Source organism: Passer montanus, unplaced genomic scaffold (assembly GCF_014805655.1).
Source record: "Passer montanus isolate IOZ18808 unplaced genomic scaffold, ASM1480565v1 scaffold15, whole genome shotgun sequence".
Lineage (NCBI taxonomy): Eukaryota > Metazoa > Chordata > Aves > Passeriformes > Passeridae > Passer > Passer montanus.
The window spans coordinates 8,869,286-8,892,509 of record NW_024362051.1 but is presented as its reverse complement, the minus strand read 5'-3'; the positions used below and the strand labels follow the sequence as shown (position 1 = coordinate 8,892,509).

The following is a 23,224-nucleotide window of genomic DNA, read 5'->3' as shown; positions in this document are numbered from 1 at the left end:
TTGGGCTGGATGGTGCCAGGAGCACCGTGCTGGATTCTGCTGTGGAATCACACTCCCATCCCAGCCAGTGGCACTGCCAGGCTCTGGGAAAACCAGCCCATGGGACATTGTTCTTCTCCTCCCCTGCCCAGAGCTGTGCCCAGCAGCGAGCCAGTGTCCCCAGCACCCAGAGTCTTCCATGGGCACTGCTCTGGGTAATTCCAGTGGCATGCCCTGCACCTGCCCTACAGGCTAACAGGCTTTTTCCCACACCTATGTTCTCCTGCCTGTCCCTGAAGGCAAGGCAGCCTTGATCAGCATTTCCATGTTGTGTTGAGACAAGGCACCAACTCCCTCAGTCAACTGCCCTAACAGCCTTGCCAGGGGCAGCAGGAAAATGGGCAGAGATTCCCGGTCAGGTAACAAGACTTTCCTAATTCCTGCTAGGAATTGTGTGTCCCAATCCAGGGCACAGCCCCATCCCTACTTCCAAGGGAAGGGTGCTGGCCGAGAGCAGCAATGCTGAGCTGACAAGTCATGATGGAAAGCTGCATCCTCCTGCATCCCACCAAGCCAGCTGGATTTCCTCCTGGGGACTGCAGAGGAAGGGAAACAGGGCACCATGAACCACCCACACCCAGAGCAGCAGAGGGGCTCCCCCATCTCCCTCTAGTGACTGCAGTCCTTGGAGGATTTCGGGTTAATTAGGCTGGATCATTAGCTCTAGCTGCAGCCCCGTTGGTTCATGGACCCCTTGTCCCAGAGGGCAGAGCCCACAGCACCCCCAGAGTGGTGGCAGTGCTTATGTGTATGACAACAGCATGTCAGAGCAGGGGTACAGAGCCAGAGCCCTGCTGTGCAACGTGCTGTTCAAATGGAGAACTGCAAAAAAAGGTAATACCTATCTATATAAATAAACCAGGCACATCTCCATTGGGAATTTCTGAAAAAAAAAAATAAAATCATTACCCTTTGGGATGCAAAGCAGCTAGGCCTGGAGAGCAGCTAAGAATTGTTATTAAATAAATTAATTAGCTCAGCAGAGCCCGCCAGGTACCGAACACTTTCCACTTCCAAGCAGGTAAATGAGTCCGTGGGAACAGAGGCTGCTCCACGCCTGCCAGGCAGCGCAAGCTGCATTTTAATGTGCATGCAATTTCTGCAGCTCTGCCCCTGGAAGTGGCACACTGGGGGCTGTGTGTCCCCCAGAGGGACCAAAGAGCCCCCCAGACATCAGGGCCACCTTGCAGTGTGCCCCGGTGCAGGAGGGGTTTGTGCACAGGGATGGCCGTGCCCAGCAGAGCCCGGAGCCTTTCCTGCCGGGAAGCAGCAGGTCTGGAGCCTCAGCCAGGGCTGTGGGGGTGGCACTGAGCAGGGCTGGGGCACGAGGAGTGCTGAGCATCACCTCGAGAGCACAGCCCCACGCTTTGCATCGCCAGAGCTGCTGCAGGCAGCACGCTTTGATCCCTCCCCAGCCCTATCTCGCTGCCTTTAAACACCAACTTTCATCAGCCTGGGGTCTGGCAGGAGCAGGCTGAGGAAAGTGCTCAGCTGACACTGGCAGCAGGGCTGGAGCAGGGGACAGGGCAGCACTGCCCTCCCTGCCAGCGCCAGAGGCTCAGCTGGGCTTTGACCCCGTCTGCAGGAGGTGACCCAGGGCCAGGCTGAGAGGAGACCACGCTGAGAGGAGACAAAGAAAGAGGAAAACAGGAGCTGGGAAGGAAAGGTGGAGGTGGCAAGCAGGAACTCTCCTCCCTTCCATCCTTCCTCCAGGCCAGGCCCAGCTGCAATGACCCTTCCTGCATTTCCCACTCCAAATTTCTCCATCAAAATGTGAACAAATCCCTGTCCTGCACCAGCTTTGCTAAAACTGAGAATTTCAAGGCAGCTGTAGAAAACACCAGCAGTGCTCAAGCCTCCCTTCCAGGGAAGTGGGGAGCTAGATCTCTGTTATAAGAGGAAGTTCACAATTACAGCACAAGTCGTTACTGGAAAACAAAATTCCCTGGCATGTTGCAAATAAAATCTGAATTCCCCAGTCTGGGGTTCAGCACAGCCCACAGCCTTCATTCCAGGGCCCATTTGAAAGATAAAATGAGATGATATTTATGATGGCGGAGACAGATAAAAGGGGAACAACTCTGGGAGGGCATTTCAAACAATGACTATTACATCCAAAACAGCACAAAATTCACTTGCAGAAAGAAGCCCACAGTGCTGAAAACTCCTGAAATTAAATCTCTGCACACACCCTCCCCAGTAATCTGAGCAGCACTATTGCAAACAGCTCCAGAGAGCAGGATTGTGCTGCCTCTTCCTCAGCTTGGGGAAGGAGGGTTCTTAAGTCACTGAGAATCTTTGAACAGCCCTTATTTTTCACTGTGGGTGACAGCAGCTGTGCCCAGGGCATTCCAGAGCATCCAGCTGCTGCAGCACACCAGGATTGGGGTCTCTGCTTTGAGTCCAGCTCCGAGGCACCAAGAGTGACCCACAAAGCAGCAGTCAGTGCTGGTTCAGGTAAATTCCTTAATGGACCCTAATTCCCACCCTGGATCAACCCTCAGCATTCCCCATGGGGGCTGTCCTAAGAACAGAGCACAAACCCAACCTTCTGAGCCCTCCTGCCTGCCCGTGCAGATGTGCCTGTCTGTGCAGATGTGCCTGCCTGTACAGGTGTGCCTGCCTGTACAGATGTGCCTGTCTGTACAGATGTGCCTGTCTGTGCAGATGTGCCTGCCTGTACAGATGTGCCTGCCTGTACAGATGTGCCTGTCTGTGCAGATGTGCCTGTCTGTGCAGATGTGCCTGTCTGTACAGATGTGCCTGCCTGTGCAGATGTGCCTGTCTGTACAGATGTGCCTGTCTGTACAGATGTGCCTGTCTGTACAGATGTGTCTCCCCATATAAGCATATCACCCGCCCTTTCCTCCTCCAGAGGCACAACAAGCCCCAGAAGCTCCCCAAGGGGCTGCAGAAGCCTCTCGTGTCACCCCACATTTGAGCAATCCCCAGATTTGCCACGACTTGGGCAGGATCAGGCAGAGCTGCTGCCAGGCTGAGCTGCCCAGGGAGGACAGATAATTCCTGCCAGGAGCCAAGGCTCTGAAAAGGGACATTGTTTCAAGGATGATTCGCTGTTTCCCCCTCGCACACACACAAATCTGTAGCTCCAATCTGGCTTTTTTTGCGAGGCACCTGCTACCACCTGTGGTCGGCGAGCAGACCAGAGAGGGATGAGCAGAGGAAGGAGGGAGTGAAGCCAGGCTGCTCAGACAAACCCCGGGTCCCTGCTGAGGGGCTGAGCTCTGTCTGGGTGCTCACCTTGCCCAAGCCCAGCTGCTCCAGGTGCTGCACAGTGATCTGAGGGCAGCCCAGGGCAGAAGATGCTCTGCTCCCCTCCCAGACCAGACCCTGGCTCCCCTCCCCACAGCCCTGCCATGCCCAGGAGCCACGTGCAGTCCTTGCTGCAGGGAACAGGCTGCAATCCCTCACTCCCTCCCCAGCCCATCCTGGCTGGAAGGGGCAGTGTTGTTGCTGACCCCAGGCCCTGCAGGAGCTCGCTGGGAGGGTGAAGCAGACTGCCCTGGCCTCCTCCTGCCACCAAAGCTGTGCCGAGCCACCAGGAGCCACAGGGCAACCTCCACCTCAGCTGCTGGGGATGTGGGATCTGATTTCAGATGTGCAGCAGCAAACCCACACCCCCAAACACAGTTCCTCAGTCAAGCCAGCAGCCTTCCCCCAGAGCAGGCAGAAGCCCAGAGCTGGTCTCACACGCTCTGGCTCTGTTCCTGTTTCTCTGCCCTGTGAGATCCCCTGCAGCCCCTGCCCATGGCAGCACTTCCCTCCACTCCTCAGCACAGCTGAGGTGGGCTTACCCCTGTCCTTCTGCTCCCAAGCCAGCACTCCAGCCTGCCTTTGGTCACACCAATCTGAGAAGTGATGGGCAATCTCTTCTCCTGACTTAACCTTAGTCTTAACCCCAACCTCCAGCCAGCTGCTCCCCTCCCCTTTATCAGGCAGCAAACTCCCCACCTGCACATTTCCCCATGTCCTTTTTCTGCCAGCACAGTCCTGCCCAGATGTGAGGCAGGCAGACCCACACCAACCTGGCCTCTAAACTTTGGGGACTCACATTAAAGTGGGCCCAGGAGATAAACCAGCCTCCCAGGTTTACTCTTAAGCTCAGTGCAAACAAATACAGGGGACATTTTGCATCAGTCAACATTGCCTCCTGCTGCAGCACTTCAAGACAAAAAAAAAGAAACCCCTGGATTATGGGATGGCTCGGGATGAGGTTTGGTCTATGGGTCAGAAGCATCTGTCAAACTTTCCCTATCCTTGCAGCCAAAGAGGATGGGGAATGCCTTGAGGTCTTTGCAAAGCTCCTGTAAAGGACTCAGTGGGAGGATTTGCATCTGCTGAGCAAAGAACAGGGCCTGGGGCTGTGCCCCCAAGAGCCACTGGTCCCAGTGGTCAGGGTTGCTCAAGCTCCAGGGCTCACCACTGTGCTGGGAACGGGGCAGGAACCCTGGCCAGAGGAGTCGTGTTCACACCCTAGCTCCTTCCAAAACACTCCTGGATGGTTTGGAGCAGGATGCCAGAACCGCCCATCATCATACTTCACTTTTTTGCTTTAGTCTTTGCCTTAATCCTTTAATGAATTAAGTGGAGCAATTAAGCAGGATTTTTATTTCTTTTTAAAGCAAACACGCATGAAAATGGAGATGGGTATTTTTGCAGTTTGAATGCTTAATATGATAATTAATGCAAAGCCCCTCAGCTTTAGGGATTCTCCACACCTCTCACCCAGGCCTTTTTCTGTTTATCTTCCTGGCAGACTGCCCCTCATTCCAACGAAGGCTGCCCCTTCCTCTTGCTCACGCTATGCCTGAACTGCACAGATCAGGGGAGGAGGGAAGGGTGGATACTCACAGCTGCTTCACAGCAAAAGCCCCAAAAACCAAGAAGCATCAGTGGTGCAGAGTGCTGCCATAGCAGGAAATGGAGGAACCTCCTGTCTGGGGAAACCCAGAGGGGACCAGCCTTGCTCTCCAGCAATGCATCCAGCCTTCACCTCAACAGCTGAGTTGAGCCCTCATGCCCAGCTCACTGGGGAAGGGTTTGTTGGGCAGGGTGATGAGAAAAGTGCCTTCCCCAACCCTGACAAAACAGAAGGTTTGGCTCTGTAAAGGAGGCTGGACAGGCTCACCTTCCCAGCAGCATTTCCATACCCTGTATCTTCTGGCCCCACCAAACCTCCCAGTCCTCAGGTCCCTGCTCCCTTCCTCTGCTTCCCCTCATCCATCTACTCCATTTGGATTAACATGTTTGCAAGTATGGCTGAACATTTCCGTGCCTCAGTTTCCCCACCAGATGCCCCTGCTTCCCTGGAAGGATGCAGGCACTGGGAGATGACAGACATTTGGGGGATGCTGTGGGCCCAGCTCAACACCACTGAGGCTCTGCCACCCCTGTTCTCAGCACACATTTTTTACCAAGAAGACTGTCAGCCCTACAGACATCATTATCCCCCATCCCTGGAATGAAGGGAAGGAGCCTGGGACTGATACACACCAGAGCAGCACGATAAATTTCTCGGATATTTCCCCAAATGGTTGGACAAAGTGCTTCAAGGACAGGGAAAGTCTTACTGTAGCTCCATGAGGTGTTACCAAACATGGATCACTTGAAAGCAGGCAGTGGGACACCAGTCAGTCCCACAAGGGCCACCCTGACTGGGCTGGATGGTATTCCTCAGCAATAGGATTTGCTGTCTGGGAAATGCCTCTGCAACCTGCATTTCTTTCATTTCTCACTCCTTTTTTCCTCTCAGTTTATTCTACACTTCTTCCTTTTTTCACCAAAACACACAAAAAGCTCCTGGTAATGTTCTCTGACTCACTGAACTGCCCAAACAGATCTGCCTCCACAGGAACTGGACCATCCTGTTTGTGGGTACAACAGCCACCCCCAGCCATGTGCCAAGGGCTGAGGAAAGCTGTTCCCATTGTGAACACTCCCTGCCAGATGTGGGCAAGCCCTCCCTCACATCTGGAGAGCCATCAGACATTTTTATTTTCTCTCTCAATTGTTTGTTTCCCTGTCCTGAGCAGAACAAGCCTTGGACATGAGGCTCTTTGCCTTTTTCTGCAGGCAGTCCACCAGCTTTTTTTTCCTGTTTTGCAAACCCAGAAGGAAGATAATAATACCCCCTGAAAAGTACCTTCAGCATTGGGAGAGAAGTTTGTCTCCTCTCTTTTGCTAGCCTGTGAGAAATCACTTAAAGACAATGGATTTGTTTAGTAGTAGAAATTCATGGAGGTTTGGGCTGCTGGTACTGTGTCCCTTGGTGCCACTGCCCTTTACAACACACCTGAGACCCAGCCCTTCTTCCATGCCAAGGCACAGAGTGCTGCAGAGGCTGCAAAGCCTGTGCTGATCATGGCCAAACACAGCAGTCAATAAAGCTGATGACCTTTGCTTGGTTGTTCAGTCAGCCAAAGGAAACACTTTTCCCCTCGGGCTCCTGTTCTAGATGCTTCAAAAATTAGGGAGACTGCTCCCATAACGTCCCTGGGAAATCTCAGGGACACACCATCCATCAATATTTTGCAGTCTGAGACAGTAGCAACATCTCCTGCTACACTGGTACAAGCCCAGACACCGTGCTTGGCTTCCTGTAAACAAAAGCTGTTTAGCTCTAAATTCCTCTTTTGGCTGAGGCTGCCCTGGTTCAGCGAGGATGGTATCGAGATAATCATCACAGGATTGTGTTCCTGGTGCACGGCTCCCTTGCACAATGGCGCCTCTTTAAAATGCCCTTGGAGCAAGGAACTTCCAGGTTGGTTTCTCTGCCAGGCAAGACTGGTGTCAGGTCTAAGCACCAAGGCAAAGGAGAAGGAGAGAGCAAGGATCTGAGAGGGGAGCATGGAAATGTGGGACTGAGGGTTAGCAGATTAACAGACAAACATTTACAGACTGCAATGCAAAGGAAAGAGTGGAAAGGATTTGGGCTGGAGAAGAACAGAACTTTTCTCCCAAAGCATGGCAAAGCAGGAGAGGAGTGATCTTTCCTAGGAAAAGAGTTAGTGGTCCAGATTTTTCAGGCCAGACCAGAACAAGCACAAATTATTTCTCTATTTCAAAATTAACCTGCACTTTGAAAGAGTTTCTGCTCAAGCCAGGCAAACCAGAGACATTTGAGTGAAGCAAGAGTGTGGGCAGACCCTGCTCTGCCTGTGCCTGATCTCCCAGTGCCCGTGCAATCCCCAGCACACCAACCAGTGCACTGGACTAAAAGTTAAACATCCAGTCCAAGCTGGTTGTGTGGCATCAGTGAGGGGAGAGACTCATCTTCTGGGAATGCCTCATTCTCCCTGGACAGACACCTGAATTGTGGAGCTGTAATTTAACTTCTCATCCCTGCTCTACCCTTCAGATAAGTTAACTCACTGTCTTCTATGCACAGCTCCAGTAAGACCCAAGCAATTCCCACCTTGTTCCCTCCTCTATTATCCACTGCCACCCCCACCAATCTCTTCCACAAACACCAAGCCTAAGTTTGGTTTCTCATTCAGGGTGGTGGAAAAGCACATCTGTGTTCATCCACCCATCACAGCCCCAGCTCCTTCCTGCCAAACTGGGCCAGCAGGAGGCACTCACTGTGTCCCTGCCTTGGCCAGAAGACACCACGCCTTGCAGTGCATGGTGGGGAGGAGGGGGCTCAGTGCAGGAACTTCAGGAAGACTTATGGTGGCCTGGGACATTGCTGGTGCAGAAAAGCATGACCCAGCAAAGTCCTGTGAAGGGGACCAGCTCCTGAGTGAGTCACAGGAGGGTTAGGGAGTCTGTGATACACGAGGCACCTGGCAACGGCCAGCAACGCTGAGAGAGAAACCTCCTGCCAGCCCTGGAAGTGAGAGCTGTCCCCTGGGTGTGCCAGCAAGGAACTCACCTCGTCCCCCACCACCCACTCAAGTCTGGTGGGCAGCTTTGCTTGAGATCATTTCCCCAAGCCTCGCTGGGACATGGTGGCTCCTCCTCCCATGGTGTCCTGTCGGGGACTGCGGTGACACTGCCGCTCCTGAGCCAGCGATGAGATCAGCCATCCCTGAGATGAGCCATCCCTGGGATCAGCCAGCCCTGGGATCAGCCGTGCGTGGGATCAGCCAGCCCTGGGATCAGCCGTGCGTGGGATCAGCCAGCCCTGGGATCAGCCGTGCGTGGGATCAGCCAGCCCTGGGATCAGCCGTGCGTGGGATCAGCCAGCCCTGGGATCAGCCGTGCGTGGGATCAGCCAGCCCTGGGATCAGCCGTGCGTGGGATCAGCCAGCCCTGGGATCAGCCGTGCGTGGGATCAGCCAGCCCTGGGATCAGCCGTGCGTGGGATCAGCCAGCCCTGGGATCAGCCGTGCGTGGGATCAGCCAGCCCTGGGATCAGCCGTGCGTGGGATCAGCCAGCCCTGGGATCAGCCGTGCGTGGGATCAGCCAGCCCTGGGATCAGCCGTGCGTGGGATCAGCCAGCCCTGGGATCAGCCGTGCGTGGGATCAGCCAGCCCTGGGATCAGCCGTGCGTGGGATCAGCCAGCCCTGGGATCAGCCGTGCGTGGGATCAGCCAGCCCTGGGATCAGCCGTGCGTGGGATCAGCCAGCCCTGGGATCAGCCGTGCGTGGGATCAGCCAGCCCTGGGATCAGCCGTGCGTGGGATCAGCCAGCCCTGGGATCAGCCGTGCGTGGGATCAGCCAGCCCTGGGATCAGCCGTGCGTGGGATCAGCCAGCCCTGGGATCAGCCGTGCGTGGGATCAGCCAGCCCTGGGATCAGCCGTGCGTGGGATCAGCCAGCCCTGGGATCAGCCGTGCGTGGGATCAGCCAGCCCTGGGATCAGCCGTGCGTGGGATCAGCCAGCCCTGGGATCAGCCGTGCGTGGGATCAGCCAGCCCTGGGATCAGCCGTGCGTGGGATCAGCCAGCCCTGGGATCAGCCGTGCGTGGGATCAGCCAGCCCTGGGATCAGCCGTGCGTGGGATCAGCCAGCCCTGGGATCAGCCGTGCGTGGGATCAGCCAGCCCTGGGATCAGCCGTGCGTGGGATCAGCCAGCCCTGGGATCAGCCGTGCGTGGGATCAGCCAGCCCTGGGATCAGCCGTGCGTGGGATCAGCCAGCCCTGGGATCAGCCGTGCGTGGGATCAGCCAGCCCTGGGATCAGCCGTGCGTGGGATCAGCCAGCCCTGGGATCAGCCGTGCGTGGGATCAGCCAGCCCTGGGATCAGCCGTGCGTGGGATCAGCCAGCCCTGGGATCAGCCGTGCGTGGGATCAGCCAGCCCTGGGATCAGCCGTGCGTGGGATCAGCCAGCCCTGGGATCAGCCGTGCGTGGGATCAGCCAGCCCTGGGATCAGCCGTCCCTGGGATCAGCCATCCCTGGATCAGCCATCCCTGGGATCAGCCATCCCTGGATCAGCCATCCCTGGGATCAGCCATCCCTGGGATCAGCCATCCCTGGATCAGCCATCCCTGGGATCAGCCATCCCTGGATCAGCCATCCCTGGGATCAGCCATCCCTTGGATCAGCCATCCCTGGATCAGCCATCCCTGGATCAGCCATCCCTGAGATCAGCCATCCCTGGGATCAGCCATCCCTGGATCAGCCATCCCTGGGATCAGCCGTCCCTGGGATCAGCCATCCCTGGGATCAGCCGTCCCTGGGATCAGCCATCCCTGGATCAGCCGTGCCTGGGATCAGCCATCCCTGGGATCAGCCATCCCTGGGATCAGCCAGCCCTGGATCAGCCATCCCTGGATCAGCCATCCCTGGGATCAGCCATCCCTGGGATCAGCCATCCGGCACGTGGCGCAGGACGAGCGGCTCGGGATGAGCTCATGCCTGCTCCGCACGGAGGGATGGAGGGAAGGAGGAGACACGCTGACTCACCAGCTCATCCCATGACGAGGGCCTGGTACAGCCCCCTGTCCTGCCAGGAAATCCTGCAGCTCCAGCCTCCAGTGGGGCTCGCAGGGGTGGTGGCACTGGGGCTGTGGCACACCTTGGTACCCTGCCAGGGGTTTTCACGGACACCAAACCTTCTCCCGGGGTCCTGAGCAGCACCTTGCCCCATCCCATCAGGGTCCCATCTGTCTGTAGAGTGATGACATCCCCTCTGTGGGCTGGCATCCCAGCCTTCTGTTGCACTGAGCTTCTGACTCTGTCCTGGTGCCAGATGGCTTCGGAGGAAGATGACTTCATCTCTTTTAAAGGGGCAAGGGATCTGTCAGCAGTGCCCTGTAGGAATCAATGTGCATCATGCTTGGTGGGAAGCCAACATGGGGAGCATGCCACAGCATCCTTATGATCCCACACAGGGCCCAAAGAGGCTTGGATTCCATTCCAACACTGCCAACAGCCTCGTGCCCTTCACTCTTAGCCATGTGTCATGCTTCATCTGTCCCAACAATAGACTTGTGGAGTGGGGGACCCGACCAACAGGAGCTGCATGTGATGCACTTCTGAGTGTCTAAGGGCAGGGACTACCCAGCATTCAGCCTCACGAGCCAAAGATGTCTTAATAGATCCCACATTGAATAGAGGGGAGTGGTCTGCAGTGCATCAGCCTCTTATTCCCAAAATTATGTATGATGGTGGCCTGAGTCAAACTCATTCATCACTGGACTCCTCTTGGACCTCAGGCCAGGATAACCTGGAGCTCAAAGGAAATCCCAGCTCAGATTTGTACTGGGTACAAAGGGTGCGTCTCAGAGTGAGAATGAGGTGTGCTCACAGAGATATGAGTCAAGGGTTGTGATTACCACCCTGCTGCAAGGGGAGAGATGGATCCAGCCTGTGCCCCTTGGGAGATTCCAAACAACCCAAACGTCCCTCTCCAGTCAGCACCCCCTCATTCCCCAACAGATTCTGCCTGTCTGGGAGCTGCAGGGTGTTCTACAGGTCCATAGGAACCATCCTGAGTCACTGGAGCTGCTCCATCAGCACTGGTCAAGGAGGCTGCAGTCAGACCCAGCGCAGGCTCCCTGCCCAGGACTGGATCCTCCCTGCCCCCAGCGCACGCTCCCGCTGGCTGGGGAAGCGCTGCCGCCGTTCCAGGCAGATAATCGCCCCTTCCCTGGCAAGTCCCTGCACGCCGCCGTGCAAACAGACCCACAGAGCACGGCAGCACAGGCAGGCCTGAAGGGCCAGACACACAGACGGGCTCTATTCCCTGCGAAGGGGAAACTGAAGTTGTTTGTCCCTGGGGGAGGTAACTCACAGCTCCCAGCACACCCCTGAGCGGACGTTTGCTGTAGGTTTGGAGGTGGACTGATACATCTGGGAGCTGGGATTGCTGAGGAAATGCCCACCAGGAGGCTGGCTGCCCACCCTCAGCAACACAGCTGGAGCATTCCAGTCCCCAGCTCACCCACATCCTCAGGAGGGATGATCAAGGGGCTGTTTCTGAGGGCAGAAGAGTTTGGACAAAAAAAACCCAGTGCCACATCTCAACAGCACTGCCCTGACCTCCAGGTCCATGGAGGCAACACTCCAGTGGGCCAGCTGCAAGTGTTGGCCAGGCAAGGCACATGTTTGGCAGGATGAGCTGGAAGATGGGCCTGCAGGCACATCTTCAGGAGACAGGCAGGGCAGGGAGTCCAGCCACGGGCAGGGAGGCCCCTGTAAATGTTTTTTGCTGGTCCAGAGAGGCCCATGGTGATTTCCCTGCCCAGCCTGAACATGCTGCTTCACTGGAACACTCTGCATGCAGGTAACCCCCAGCAGAACGTCTTGGCTTTATTACATGGAGATCTTGGGTGGAACCAGGAAATGAAATCTCTCCCCGTGATTAGGGAGAAAGAAGCACCCTTGGCAGCCAAGTGATGGAGCTCTGACGTTCCCCACACCCTGGAAAGGTCCCATTGCTTCTGACAGGGAGAGAGCCCAACAGCAGGACATGGTGGCATGAAATGTTGACAGCAGCTTGTGGAGCTTTGCTGGCTTGTTTGACTGACTGAGTGGTGTGAAGAAGGACAAAGCCAGGCACCATGCACAGCTCCATCTTCTTTCTTTCCTCCTGGCACAGCTCCCCCAGCCAGGCCAATCCTCTCTGCTTGCAACCACAAGTAATTCTGCAACCCACCCCTTTCTGCAGGAGCAGGAGTTGCTCCTTGGGATAAACACTTCTGTTCCCAACCCAGCCTGACTTCAGGTTGAGCAGGAGAGCTGAGGAGACAGAGCCAGAAAGTTTTCGGCAGTTCCAGGCTCTCACTCAACACTGATATGGAATGAACAGCTGGACCTCAGGAGACGTTCTCCTCTGCTTCTTCTGGATCACTGCGATAGCAATCAATCCAAATGTGCTCTAAAGAGACCATGTTTGTCTTTGTAAGGAAGGCAGAACTCCATTTTAGTATCCTAGCTAACCATAATATGAGGATTTTGGGGGTTCCATAGCTAGATTGCTGCTCACCCCAAAGCCATGATTTAATTAGGAAAGGTAATTTTGTTATTAAACCATCTGTTACATTTGGAAAAGCAGGTGGGCTTTTGGATAATCAAGCCCTCCTCAGCTCATGTTCTGCTGCTCCATAGCCAAAGTTTTTTCTAAGAGCTAAGTCCCCTGCAGCCAACAAGAATGGCACCATGCTCTGCCACCTCTGTGGGAAGGAACACCCAGTGCCACCAACCTGCTGGCAGCAAGGTGGAGCTGTCAGTGGCTTTTGCATTCACTGGATATTGTACATTTTCTGTAAGGGTAATAGCCAGCTTACACCCAATTTTTCTGCAGGGCCTGACTGATACACAGCTCTTCTGTGAGCACCAGCCCAAAGAGCATTTCATCAGCAGAGCAAAGAAAAGGGGTGAAAGAGGGCCCCTGTCACCACCTGGGAGAGCAAGAAGACAGTGCAGACAGGGAGAGCTGGCTCGTGGGTGGCATTGCTGAGATCAGCACTGCTGGCCTTGCTAGCTGAGGGTTCACACCTTGCTCCACAAGATGAGACCAAGTCCCCACTGCTCCAGATGGAAGCAGAAGGAACAAGGCACCTGTGCAGTGGTGAAAGGCTCCAAACACAGGGAAATGCTGGTTCTTGCAGCAATCAGCTGATGCCCTGAAGCCAGAGGTTTGCTCACTTGCACCTTGGTGTGTCTAAATATAATACAAGTATTGTTCTGAGCCCTGCGTCAGCCCTGCTGAAATCCAGCCACCAATACCTGACTCTCTCGCCTTCCTCAGCTGCAAGACACGAGACAGGCAGCTTGTGTGAAGGAACTTTTCCTTTCCTTCCTCCCAAGTGCACCTCCAGTGCCACCACTGGCTGATCTGGCCTCCTCTCATGAGGTGTCCTTCCAAAGAAGCTGATTTGCAATTTTAAGGTACTATTACTTCCACTGTCACTTTCACAATCCTCAAAACTTCACTACAAGTTCCCCTATAAATCATCTGACCAAGCCAGCTGGAAAAATGGGCAAGCTGCACATGTAAATCCAACTAAATTTTTGCCCTTTTCCCATTCAGTTCAAACCCTTTCTGAAAGGCCATGATGAGCTGGAAACCAAAGTCACTTTCCAAGTGGAGTTAAGATGCTGTGAGCAGAGCACCCAACAAGAACATTTGAAGCACAAAAGCTACAGAGATTTCCCAACCCAGCAGTGTCCCACAGTGACCCATGGGAGATTGTTCAGTCTCACCATGCCATGCACATTTCCTCTCTCATTCCTGGTACAAACTCCCTAGATTTAATCTAAATTCCTGACCAATTTTGATTCCACCAAAACCACATTTTCTGGTGAATTTACCATATTTACCACTCATCTCCACCAACAACTCCAAATAGTCCAAATATATCATGGGTCAACTTCTTCACATCTTTTTGGACTTGCACCATGAAATCACATGGATTTTCCAAGAGATTGGTGTTGTGTGATTTAAACTGACAGCATCTAGTTTGAGACAAGTTCCAGTTGAGGCTGTACATCTGTACATTGGCCAGAGGATCAATAACCTCTGTCTTGTGAGGTTTGCTGGTGACCAGTAAGGTGCAAGTTTGCACCAACCACTCCTCTTCAAATGGATGTTAATAGACCCTGTGTCTCTCCTCCACTCATTGCTGTGCCATCGTTGCCTCATGAGGAGCAGCCAGGCACCTATATGGACAGTTTGAAGTTAAAATTGTCCAAGTTTGAAGTTAAAATTGTCCAATTTCCATACTCTTTTTTTCCCCTCCTAAAACCATATAGAAGGCTTTCTGGTAATTTCATCTGCAAAAACGCACCAGAGTGAGGGGAAAACTTCACCTAAAGCTGAACATTCATTTCCCACGTTGAGAACTACCCTGTTCAAACCTCATATCAGTCTAAAGGGGGAACATTAATATTTACTGGGGTTTGGGGTGGAAAGGAAATGGGGAGGCAGAAGGAGACAAACAGGACTGAAGAACACCCACAGAAGGGTCGCTGTCCTTCCACCTTGATCCAGCCCTGAACAACTCCCCCAGAGCCAGGATGCTCTACTTGTACAAAGAAAAATCCCCCACAGCTCCTGCACGTTGTCTGGTCTCCCCACGCTGCCATCTCTCCTCGCTGCCTCCCTCTCTTCCCTCTGCCTCCTGCCTTTTGAGGGCAGGACCCCCTTTTCCTCCCCCCCTGCCTGTGCAGCACGGAGCACCCCGGGGCAGCAGATGAGGTTTCTGGGGGCTCCCCAACACAAACAACAACAACAGCCACCTTCAAAGCGCCTCTCGCACGCAGCTGCTCCCAGGGCAGATTCAGGTTTCCCCCACCCCCTTCTACCCATCCCTCCTCACAACACCCACCTGGCAGATAGCTACAAACAATCTTTGAGTTTTTCAGGTGTGTTGGAGGGATTTACCCGACTTATTCCACCAGCCCACCACCCCCCCTGCAGCTGAAGCCCTGGATTTCATGGCAGTGCTGGTTAATCTAACAGTAAAAAGCGCTGCAATTATTTGGCTCTAAGGCTTGGTTCCTTGCCCAGCTCTGACACAGGCACACACACACACGCAACTTCACTTCGGGAGCGGGCGATGCCTCTCCTCCTCCTCCTCCTCCCGTCACGGAAGGGCTGGCGCTGCTCACACCGAGTTCCACCCCTCGCAACTTTCTCCCGACCGCTGCCGCCGGGGTTTCAGCCGGCAAAACCCCTTCCTGCGGGAATTTCTCGGAGCCCTCCCCTCTGGTTTGCGAGCACCATGGACCCCCGGCGGGCAGCGAGCTGCTGCTGCGGGAGAGGATTTCCAGCGCAGGGAGCAGCGAGACAGTGAACTTCAGGAGAGGTCCCTCTCCTGTTGCAACAGGTAAGGCACGCTGCTCGCCGGTGTGGGGAGTTGGAGTGACTCGGGGAGCAGTCTGTACAGCATGGATGGAGGATGCAGAGATTTAATCGTGAAACTGCTTTTGCACGTGAGTAACTTCTGCTGGGAGCAGCCTTCACCTACAGAGAGAGCTTTGGGATGCAGAGCTCTTCATCTCTTCCTCCCTTCTGGCAGCCCTAGCACGGGGCTCATGGAAGGAGGCAGAAAAAGCTTCATTTTTAGAAGGTGGCTAGCTGGGAAGCTTCAGCAGGCTGCAGCCAGTGCAAGCAGGTGGGCTCCAGGTATCAAAGGCAAAAGGGACGCTGCAGAGCAAGGCAGGTGTGGAGGCAGTGAGCAGAGAAGCAGTCCAGGTGTCTGAACAGGGCAGGATTTCTGCAGGGAGCAAGCTTGTGCTGGAGTAAATGGATGAGCTGTGGCAGGAGCAGTGATGGTGTGTGGCTGTAGGCTCAGCTATTGCCCATGTACAGCCCTACAAAGTGGGGTGAGGTGGTACAGCTCCAAACTGTCCCCACGTGCCCCACTAAGCCACTTCCACTGTCACCTCGAACTGGGCTGTGCTTTGGGGATCCCCGAGTGCAGTCACAGCGCTGGTGTTCCCCTGCCCAGCTTCCCTGTACAGCCAGCTAGGAGCTCCTCACCTGCCTTGGATGTGCAGCAAAGCCAGGAGCTGAAGCCAGAGCCACCCTTTGTGTGCCTGCACCTTCGTTCAGTGCCAGTGCCTTGCGACGGGATGAAATCCCAGAGCAAGCCCAGTCCCACTTCAGGGCGTGCAGGAATTATTTCCTATGTACATGTGCAGCCCTGATAAAAAGAGGTGGAAACACAGGCAGAGAGGCCTGGGCACTTGGAGCCAGCAGCGCCCTTCCAAACTGCACTTATCAGCTAATCAGCCTCCCGGGAAATCGAGGTTGGACTCGGTGGAGCACGGCACTCCAGAGGGGCAAAGATCAGCGGTCACGCGACTGGGGTTGCTCCAGAGGAAGCCCTTAAAGAAAGCTCCTGCTCCTGTGCGTTTGTGGCCATGGAGGGCTGAGTTTGCAGGTGTGGAAATTCAGGCTGTGTGGTGGTACGAGCTGGGCAGGCTCTGCTGGGCAGGCAGGGCTGTGGCCAACGGGCTCCTGCTCGCCCAGGGTGCCCCGGATCCCGGCAGGGGCACATGGAATGCTCTGTTCCCCCTATTCCAGCACTCAGAGGGGCAAAGAGCAGGCAGGGGATGTGTAGGGAGCTGCCGTGGCTCTCCAGGCTGTCAGCTAGAGAGAGCTGGGGGGTTATTGGAGCTTTGGGATGGAAAGCAAACAGTCTGTATTGGGCTCCTGAGCAGGGCTGGGCTGTCTGGGGATTCGGGACAGCAAAGTCTCCAGGGCTGGCATTGTGTACTTTTATCATCTCCTGATGTGCAGCACACCTCACCTTATCAGGACGGTTCAGGGACATCTGCCTGTCTGCTATGGGATTGGGGTTCCTGAGGGTCTGGGCAGGGGAGAGGTCTCTAACCCAGCCAGGGGGTTCAGTCTCTGCTTCTCCCAGCCTTGCCTGTTGTGCTCCAGCGTGCTCTGTGGCATTCCCAAAATGAGCCCAGCTGCCCTGCCTGTGGAGGGGAGAGCACAGCAGGATCCGTCATCTCCCAAGCTTTTCCCTCACCGTGAATGCGTTTCAAATCCTAATGTTCCCAAACCAGTGCATCCTCTCCCAACCCTGCACACAAACAGGCATCATTCATGTACGGAGGGAGAGTTCAAAGGAGGCACGACACCTGGAATCAAACATCTGTTAGGAACTAATGCATTTTGCATCCTGCTCTCCTGCCAACTGCTCCAAGGCAAGTGCTGCAGGATCATTCCAGCTACCTGCAAGCTGCAGCAATGGCATTCCCTGCTCCGTGCTCCTCGCTTTGTTTTGTGCCACGTGTGGAGCATGCAAGTGCAGCTGCACCTCGAGCAGTTAGCAGTGGGCTTCCTCCTGTAGCATGGACAAACATGAGAGGATTAAATACCCCTGAGCCCTTTTGCATTTTTTTAACTGGGTTGGCAGCATGGATGCTGCATTGTCTACTAACAAGCTGATCTGCTGAGCAAGCATTTTTTCCTCTAACCACACTTTTTCCTTGGCAATGAGGCAGGTACTGCTTTATTAGCAGAGAAACTTTCTTCTCTAATTCTTGGAAGTAGGAGCTCCAGGGAGGGGCAGGCTGCAAGGGCTGCTAGAAAGGTTTGTAGCTCAGAAATGGACAAGGAGCAGGGTTGAAACAAACCAAAGGAAACACTTTGCTTTTCTGTAGAGAGGGCATAATTAACTTTGGAACAAATTGCCACAGGATATTGCAGACACCAAAAGTTGTTTGGCTTCAAACAAGGTTTTGATCCATTGGGGATGGAGGGCTCCAGTGGAGGTTTTTAAATGCAGTAGCCCAAGATCAGACAGGTACTTGCGCTGATGCTGAAAAGTGGGAGAAGGAGCAGGTTATCTGTGCCTTCTTTTTTATGCTCCTCCACTAAATAATCAAAACTGGCCATTTTGGGAGAGAGAATGGAGAGGTAGCCAGGCAGGGCTGTTTGGATGCTCTGACATTTTGTGGCTATTTTTGAGTGGCTGGGTTGCACCTTGGGCAGAAGCTGTGACTCAGGCAGCCCGGGAGACTGGGTTATGCCACGAATAGACACTCCATATGGCCCCGGTTGACAGGGACACTCTGTGCCCAGCCTGGTTGTCACAGGTGCTCCACGCAGTGTCCATGCACTGTTGCTGGCTCCACAGAAGTGCTGCAATGGCAGGAGATGTCAGAAATATGATTCCAGCAGAGTCCGGAGCAGGAGGGAGTGACCTGTGCTGGGAGCACAAGGACACACTGTGGCAATGAGACCAGCCTGGGCTCAAACGCGTCTGTCCTGGGGGTGAATCTTTTCTCCCGGGGAATGCCGAGCTCCCCAGGGCACGGGCTGGGCTCGCAGCAGCCTGTGCAGCGCTCTGGACACGGCGCAGGAGGTGGGCGGCTGCGGGCAGCTCTGGGAGCTGAAGGGTTTCTATCCCTTTGCCCTCAGTAAATACCTGCTGGGGGAGTTTTTGTGGCACGGCTGCTGGCATGCCGGCCAGCCGTGCTTTTAGCAGGGAGGATCGTGCCCTGATTCTCATTCATTTTTGGTCCTCTGTGTCCTTACGCTGCCTCCAAAGGCAGGGGAGGGACGGGAAGGAGCAGCTCGGGGCAGGGGGATGGCAGCGGAGAGAGAGGGGCTGCGGGCAGCAGGAGGGCAGGACCGGCAGGACCTGGCCAGGGGAAGGAGAACATGTGGGATCAGTGCGGGGACAGCTCTGCAGGGAGAATGAGAATTGCCGGGTGGAGGAGAAGGTGAGGGAGGAGCGCGGTGGGCAGGGCGGTGCTGCAGGGCAGAGCAGGCTGAGCTCTCTGTTGCATTAAATGCATTCTTTCACCTGTCCTGCCGAGCGCTGCGGCTCCTCGCCTGCACCCAGCAGAGCACCAGGTCCCTCACGCCAAGGTGCTCCTGGGCTCCTTCCCAAGGAATTTTGGCGATTTTAGGATAACGTGTATGTTCTCCACGGGGAATCACAGAACGGGAGGTGATGAGGGCAGCGGCCTCAGTGCCAGCACCCGGGCTGAGCTCAGGACTCGCAGGGTCAGAGCCCTGCACGCTGTGCAGAGTGCTGCTGTGCCCAGGCTGGGGTGAGCTGACCCTGTTGGTGCCCATGGCTCGGGTGGGAGGTGTGTGTGGCTCTCCCAGCTTTGCAGCACTCAGTAAACAGCTGTTTGTGAGCAGCACAGTTCACGGAGCTCGCTTGCCTGCGGCGCTCCCTCTTGTGTGGATTCTCTGATGTCTAATAATCGGGTTGGGCTCGCATTAGAGCTTTTTCTTCCAGCTGGGAGTCCTAATTTGGATTTCTCTCCTCTGTCCTGCTGCTTTTCACAAGCTTGTGCAAAGTTAACTCCTTTCAAAAGTCTTTGCCTATCTGGTTAAATTTGGCTGGAGCTGGCCAGTGGATCTGAAGGGTAGCAGGATTGACAGTGTGGTCCCACACACCCAAATCCCTCAGCAGTCTGCAGACAGGGGAGTGATTATCAGTGTGAGATAACTTGCATCCCAAGCATGAGGGAAATGTGAAAGGCTCAGTATGAGTTTTGGCAGAGAAAGCAATCAGAGAAGAGCCCAGGACCCCTTGAGGCTCTCACAGGCAGTTTGCAGTGGCTGAGGTATGGAGGTGCTTGGTGCTAAAAGCCTCCATGGCATCTGAATCACAGGGTGAATGGTGCACAGTCCCAGCAGCAGCAGCAGAGCTGGGGCACGCTCATGTGAGACCCTGCCATGCTCCACCTGGCCCTTGTGCCAATGTGCTTGGGCTGCTGCACTGTGGTGCCCACCCCCAGGGCCCCTCACACCCTGCCTGGGGAGCAGCTCCCACCAAAACTCCTTCCTACCATCCCTGACTGCCCCTTCTCCAGCCCCCAGGGCTGTTTCTTGTCCCAGGTGCCCCATTCCCATGGCAGCCACCAGTGGGATGTGCTGTCTCCTCCATCTCCTGGCTGTCACAGCTGCTGTCCTTGTCCACCCCTCAGCCCCTCCACTGGTTATGTGCAGTGGCAGCTTTTGGATCATAAGCAGGATTTACCCCCTTGCTCCCATAACTGGGGAGAGCAGAGGAAGGAGATTAGGAATGATGCATAAGGATGGTTCCCTCTTGGCACAACAAAGTTCACTTCCCTCGTGTCACACTTGCCCTGGGACAGGAGCCAGCAGCAAGGCAGGTGGCACTGCAAGGTTCCCTCAGCCCCCCCAGACCTCACTGAGGACTCCAGAGCTCTGGAGGTGCTCAGTTAACTCTTGCTCTGGAATGATGCTGCAGTGCCAAAACAGAGAGAGATCATTGACCCTCACAGCTCTGCAGAGAGTTCAGGCATGTTCAGGTTGATGAGCTTACAACAGTGACACCTCAGCTAGGTGACATACCTGGGCCAGGCCTAGGTGTTGGCAGCAGTGCAAAATCCAGCTCTCCCTGGGTTCCTCAGAGCAGACAGAAATGCACATTGCAGGTGGAAAGGTGGCAGGAGAAAGCCTTTGGCTTCACCTGCCTGGTGGTGCTGTGGGACAGAGGATGGCTTGGAGGCACAGACACACAGCACCTGCTTGCTCCAGTGAAGGGTCACACCAGGGCAGCAGGAGCAGCATCAGGGCACAGCCAAAGCCCCAGGGATGGGGAATGGGTGAGATGTTCTGGGGGCAGGAGGTGAGTGGCTGGCTGGAGGAAGCCACAGTGGGATGTCATGGAGCAAGGTGCCTTTGGAGTCACTCTGGCCCTGAGCATCCAGCCTGTGGAACCTGGCACAGTGACAAAGGTGGCAAAAGCATCCAGCTGTAAGGGGGAAGGAGGAGCTGGACAGCAGAGTAACTAAATGCTTCCCAGCTGCCCTTCCCATGTGGAAGGCCATCCTGCCATCTCCTCTCTGGCTCAACTCATCCATGCCTTGCACCACTCAGGGACAGCATCCCAGCACTGTCAGCCCTGAATGGTGGCCCTGGCAGGTCCCCCCACAGGTCCCTGGCCACAGCAGACCAGGCCTGGGGAAGGCAGGGCTGCCTCAGAATGAAGCATTTTCACCAAGCCCTGCAGCAGTACAGAGAAAATTAGGTTATGTCTGCTGGATCTCCCTCCCAGCCTGGGGCACAGACTGCCCCACGCAACTCAGTGTCTCCCAGGCTTCCCCCAAACTCCTTCAAGGAGTTTGTTCCACCACCTCTGTTCCACCACCACTCCAGAGGCTGCCAGTCCAAGCTCCTAGGGGCACCCAAACCCCCTGGGTTAAAGCACCTGCCTGGCTCAGCTGGCAGATGATGGAAGGAACATCTGTAGTGCTTTAGGGCTGTACCTGTTCTTCTAGGGATCTATTCTAGATCTTGTGTGACCTGCAAGGAAGGAGTCCCTGCTCTGCATGCCAGCATCACACTCATTAACCCACGGCTTTCCATGGCTCTGCAGCTGAGAAGCCCTCAGGAGACCCCACCCCATCAGCACACAGCCCCTTCCCCCAGGAACAGAGCCATGAGATGGTTGTGGCACAGGTCTGGCACTGCCACTCTGCCCTGGCAGCATTTCATGGGGCACTCAGAGCAAGGACACTCCTTGGTGGTGAAGGGCACGTGCACCAGGTTCTACATGACCAGCCACCTTGCTCCAGGCTGTCCAGCAACCTGGAAAGAATTTTCAAAACTCTGTCCAAGCCGTTCAGAGATTGGAAAGTGGAGATGGGGAAGGAATAGCCCAGCTGTGCCTGGATGGAATCTGCAAGTCCAGCAAAAAGCTGCACCCACACCAACTCAGCCCCCTAGCAGGTTGGTGCAAGCAGTTCTGCAAACATCAGCCCTAAGAAACCATCCACAGGCGCTGGAAAACCCCGAGATACATTGAAGAAGGAAACACCGTAACTTCAGGGGCTCTTTTCATTAGTTTTCTGGCTTTGTGTAGTACCTCCAGGATGTGTTTCTCCTGTGCACTGCAAAACCAAGCAGAGACTGCACACCCAAAGGCAGGAGCAGGATCTCCAAGGATGGGGTGGTTTTGTTTGTTTTTTTTTCCAAAGTCCAAGGAAACAGTTTGAAAGATACCCATCTCCACGGAGAATTCAAACCCCATGGGGTGACTGTGAGCAGCCATCAGGGAGCTCCCCAAATGGAAAAGGATCCAATTCCCACCAAAATCACTGTGGCAGAGGAGAGGGCAAACATTAACCAAGCAGCACAACCTCCCTGCAGGGTGAGCATAGGCTATGTCAGCATTGGGAGGCAAAACATTTCACAGACGTGGCCAGCACAGTGTTCATGTAACTCTGTGACTTTGCCACACTGAAAGCCCGGGGACAGCTTTCTGGTTGGTCCTGTTTGGGGGGCAGCTGTAAGGACATTGCCCCAGCTGTAGTTGGATCCTTCTGCTCCACCAAGCCAGGAGAACAATGTCCCATCTCCTATTACCTTCCCAAAACCTTGTACTCACCATCTTACGGGATTGCTCCCTTTGCTCTCTGTTTCACAATGGCCATTGAAATGCATCGTTAAACTAATTACTTGAACAGCCAGTCTCATCTCCTGTCTTTCCCTGTTCTTGCAGCCTCTGACAAATAAGTTGATGTGTTTGGGGTTATTTTGCTTGGTCCTTATCCTGGAGAAGAGGCTTTTTCTTGTATTGAAGGAAAAAGGGAGAGAAAATGGAGGGAGGAGAGGGAGGAAAATGAGAGAAAGAAAGAAAACTTGGGATACATGCTGGCAAAAGAGTAGTAAGGGAAGAGTTGTCCTTCTTTTCCAATGAAAATTATTTTTCTTTAAGCTTCTGATCTCAAAACCTTGGGCTAAGTCCCCACCACAGCTCATGAGGGGAATGCTGCTCTGGGTGCACTCAGCACTTGCTTTGTTTTGTGTTTTGGGTTTTTATTGCTTCCAAATGCTCCTCTTGAAGGGAATCAAAAGGTGGGGCTGGGGCCACACCTGCTTCCTGGCAGGCTGCAGCACTTTTCTGCGATATGGCCAACAAACACATCAGCCCACACCTTGCAGGAGACCCCTGGGAGGGTCCCCAGAGACCCCCCCGGCCATGCCCCAGCCGCTCACCCCAGCTGGCCAGAATAGCCTTGTCCTGCCCCAAACCACCCGTCTCCACGGTCTCCCCACGCACACACTTGGAATCTCAGCTCTGTGTTTGTTCCCTCGCTTCAAGCCGGCAGATTTGGGCATGCCTTTGACAGAGGTTCCCAATTTGGATGTTAAATTTAGACGCGCGCTCGGGCTCTGATTAGAGATACCCGGCTGTTTACCGCCTTTGCGGGGAGCTTGCATCTGCAGCGCTGAGGGCGAAGCCCCCCGAGGCTCTCTGATCCTCGCCTGGTGATTAGGAAAGGAGGCTGAATCACCACATAATGATGCCCTGGTATT

At 54.8% G+C, this 23,224-nt stretch overlaps 1 protein-coding gene across 1 annotated transcript in view; it reads left to right on the top strand.

Moving 5' to 3' along the window:
• The first annotated feature begins 15,146 nt into the window (after positions 1-15,146).
• FAT2 (FAT atypical cadherin 2) overlaps positions 15,147-23,224 on the top strand; it is a 56,240-nt gene continuing 48,162 nt past the window's right edge. Inside the window, exon 1 of the mRNA XM_039701806.1 lies at positions 15,147-15,281. The gene's annotated coding sequence lies outside the window, so the exon portion shown is untranslated. The remainder of the gene's footprint in view (positions 15,282-23,224) is intronic.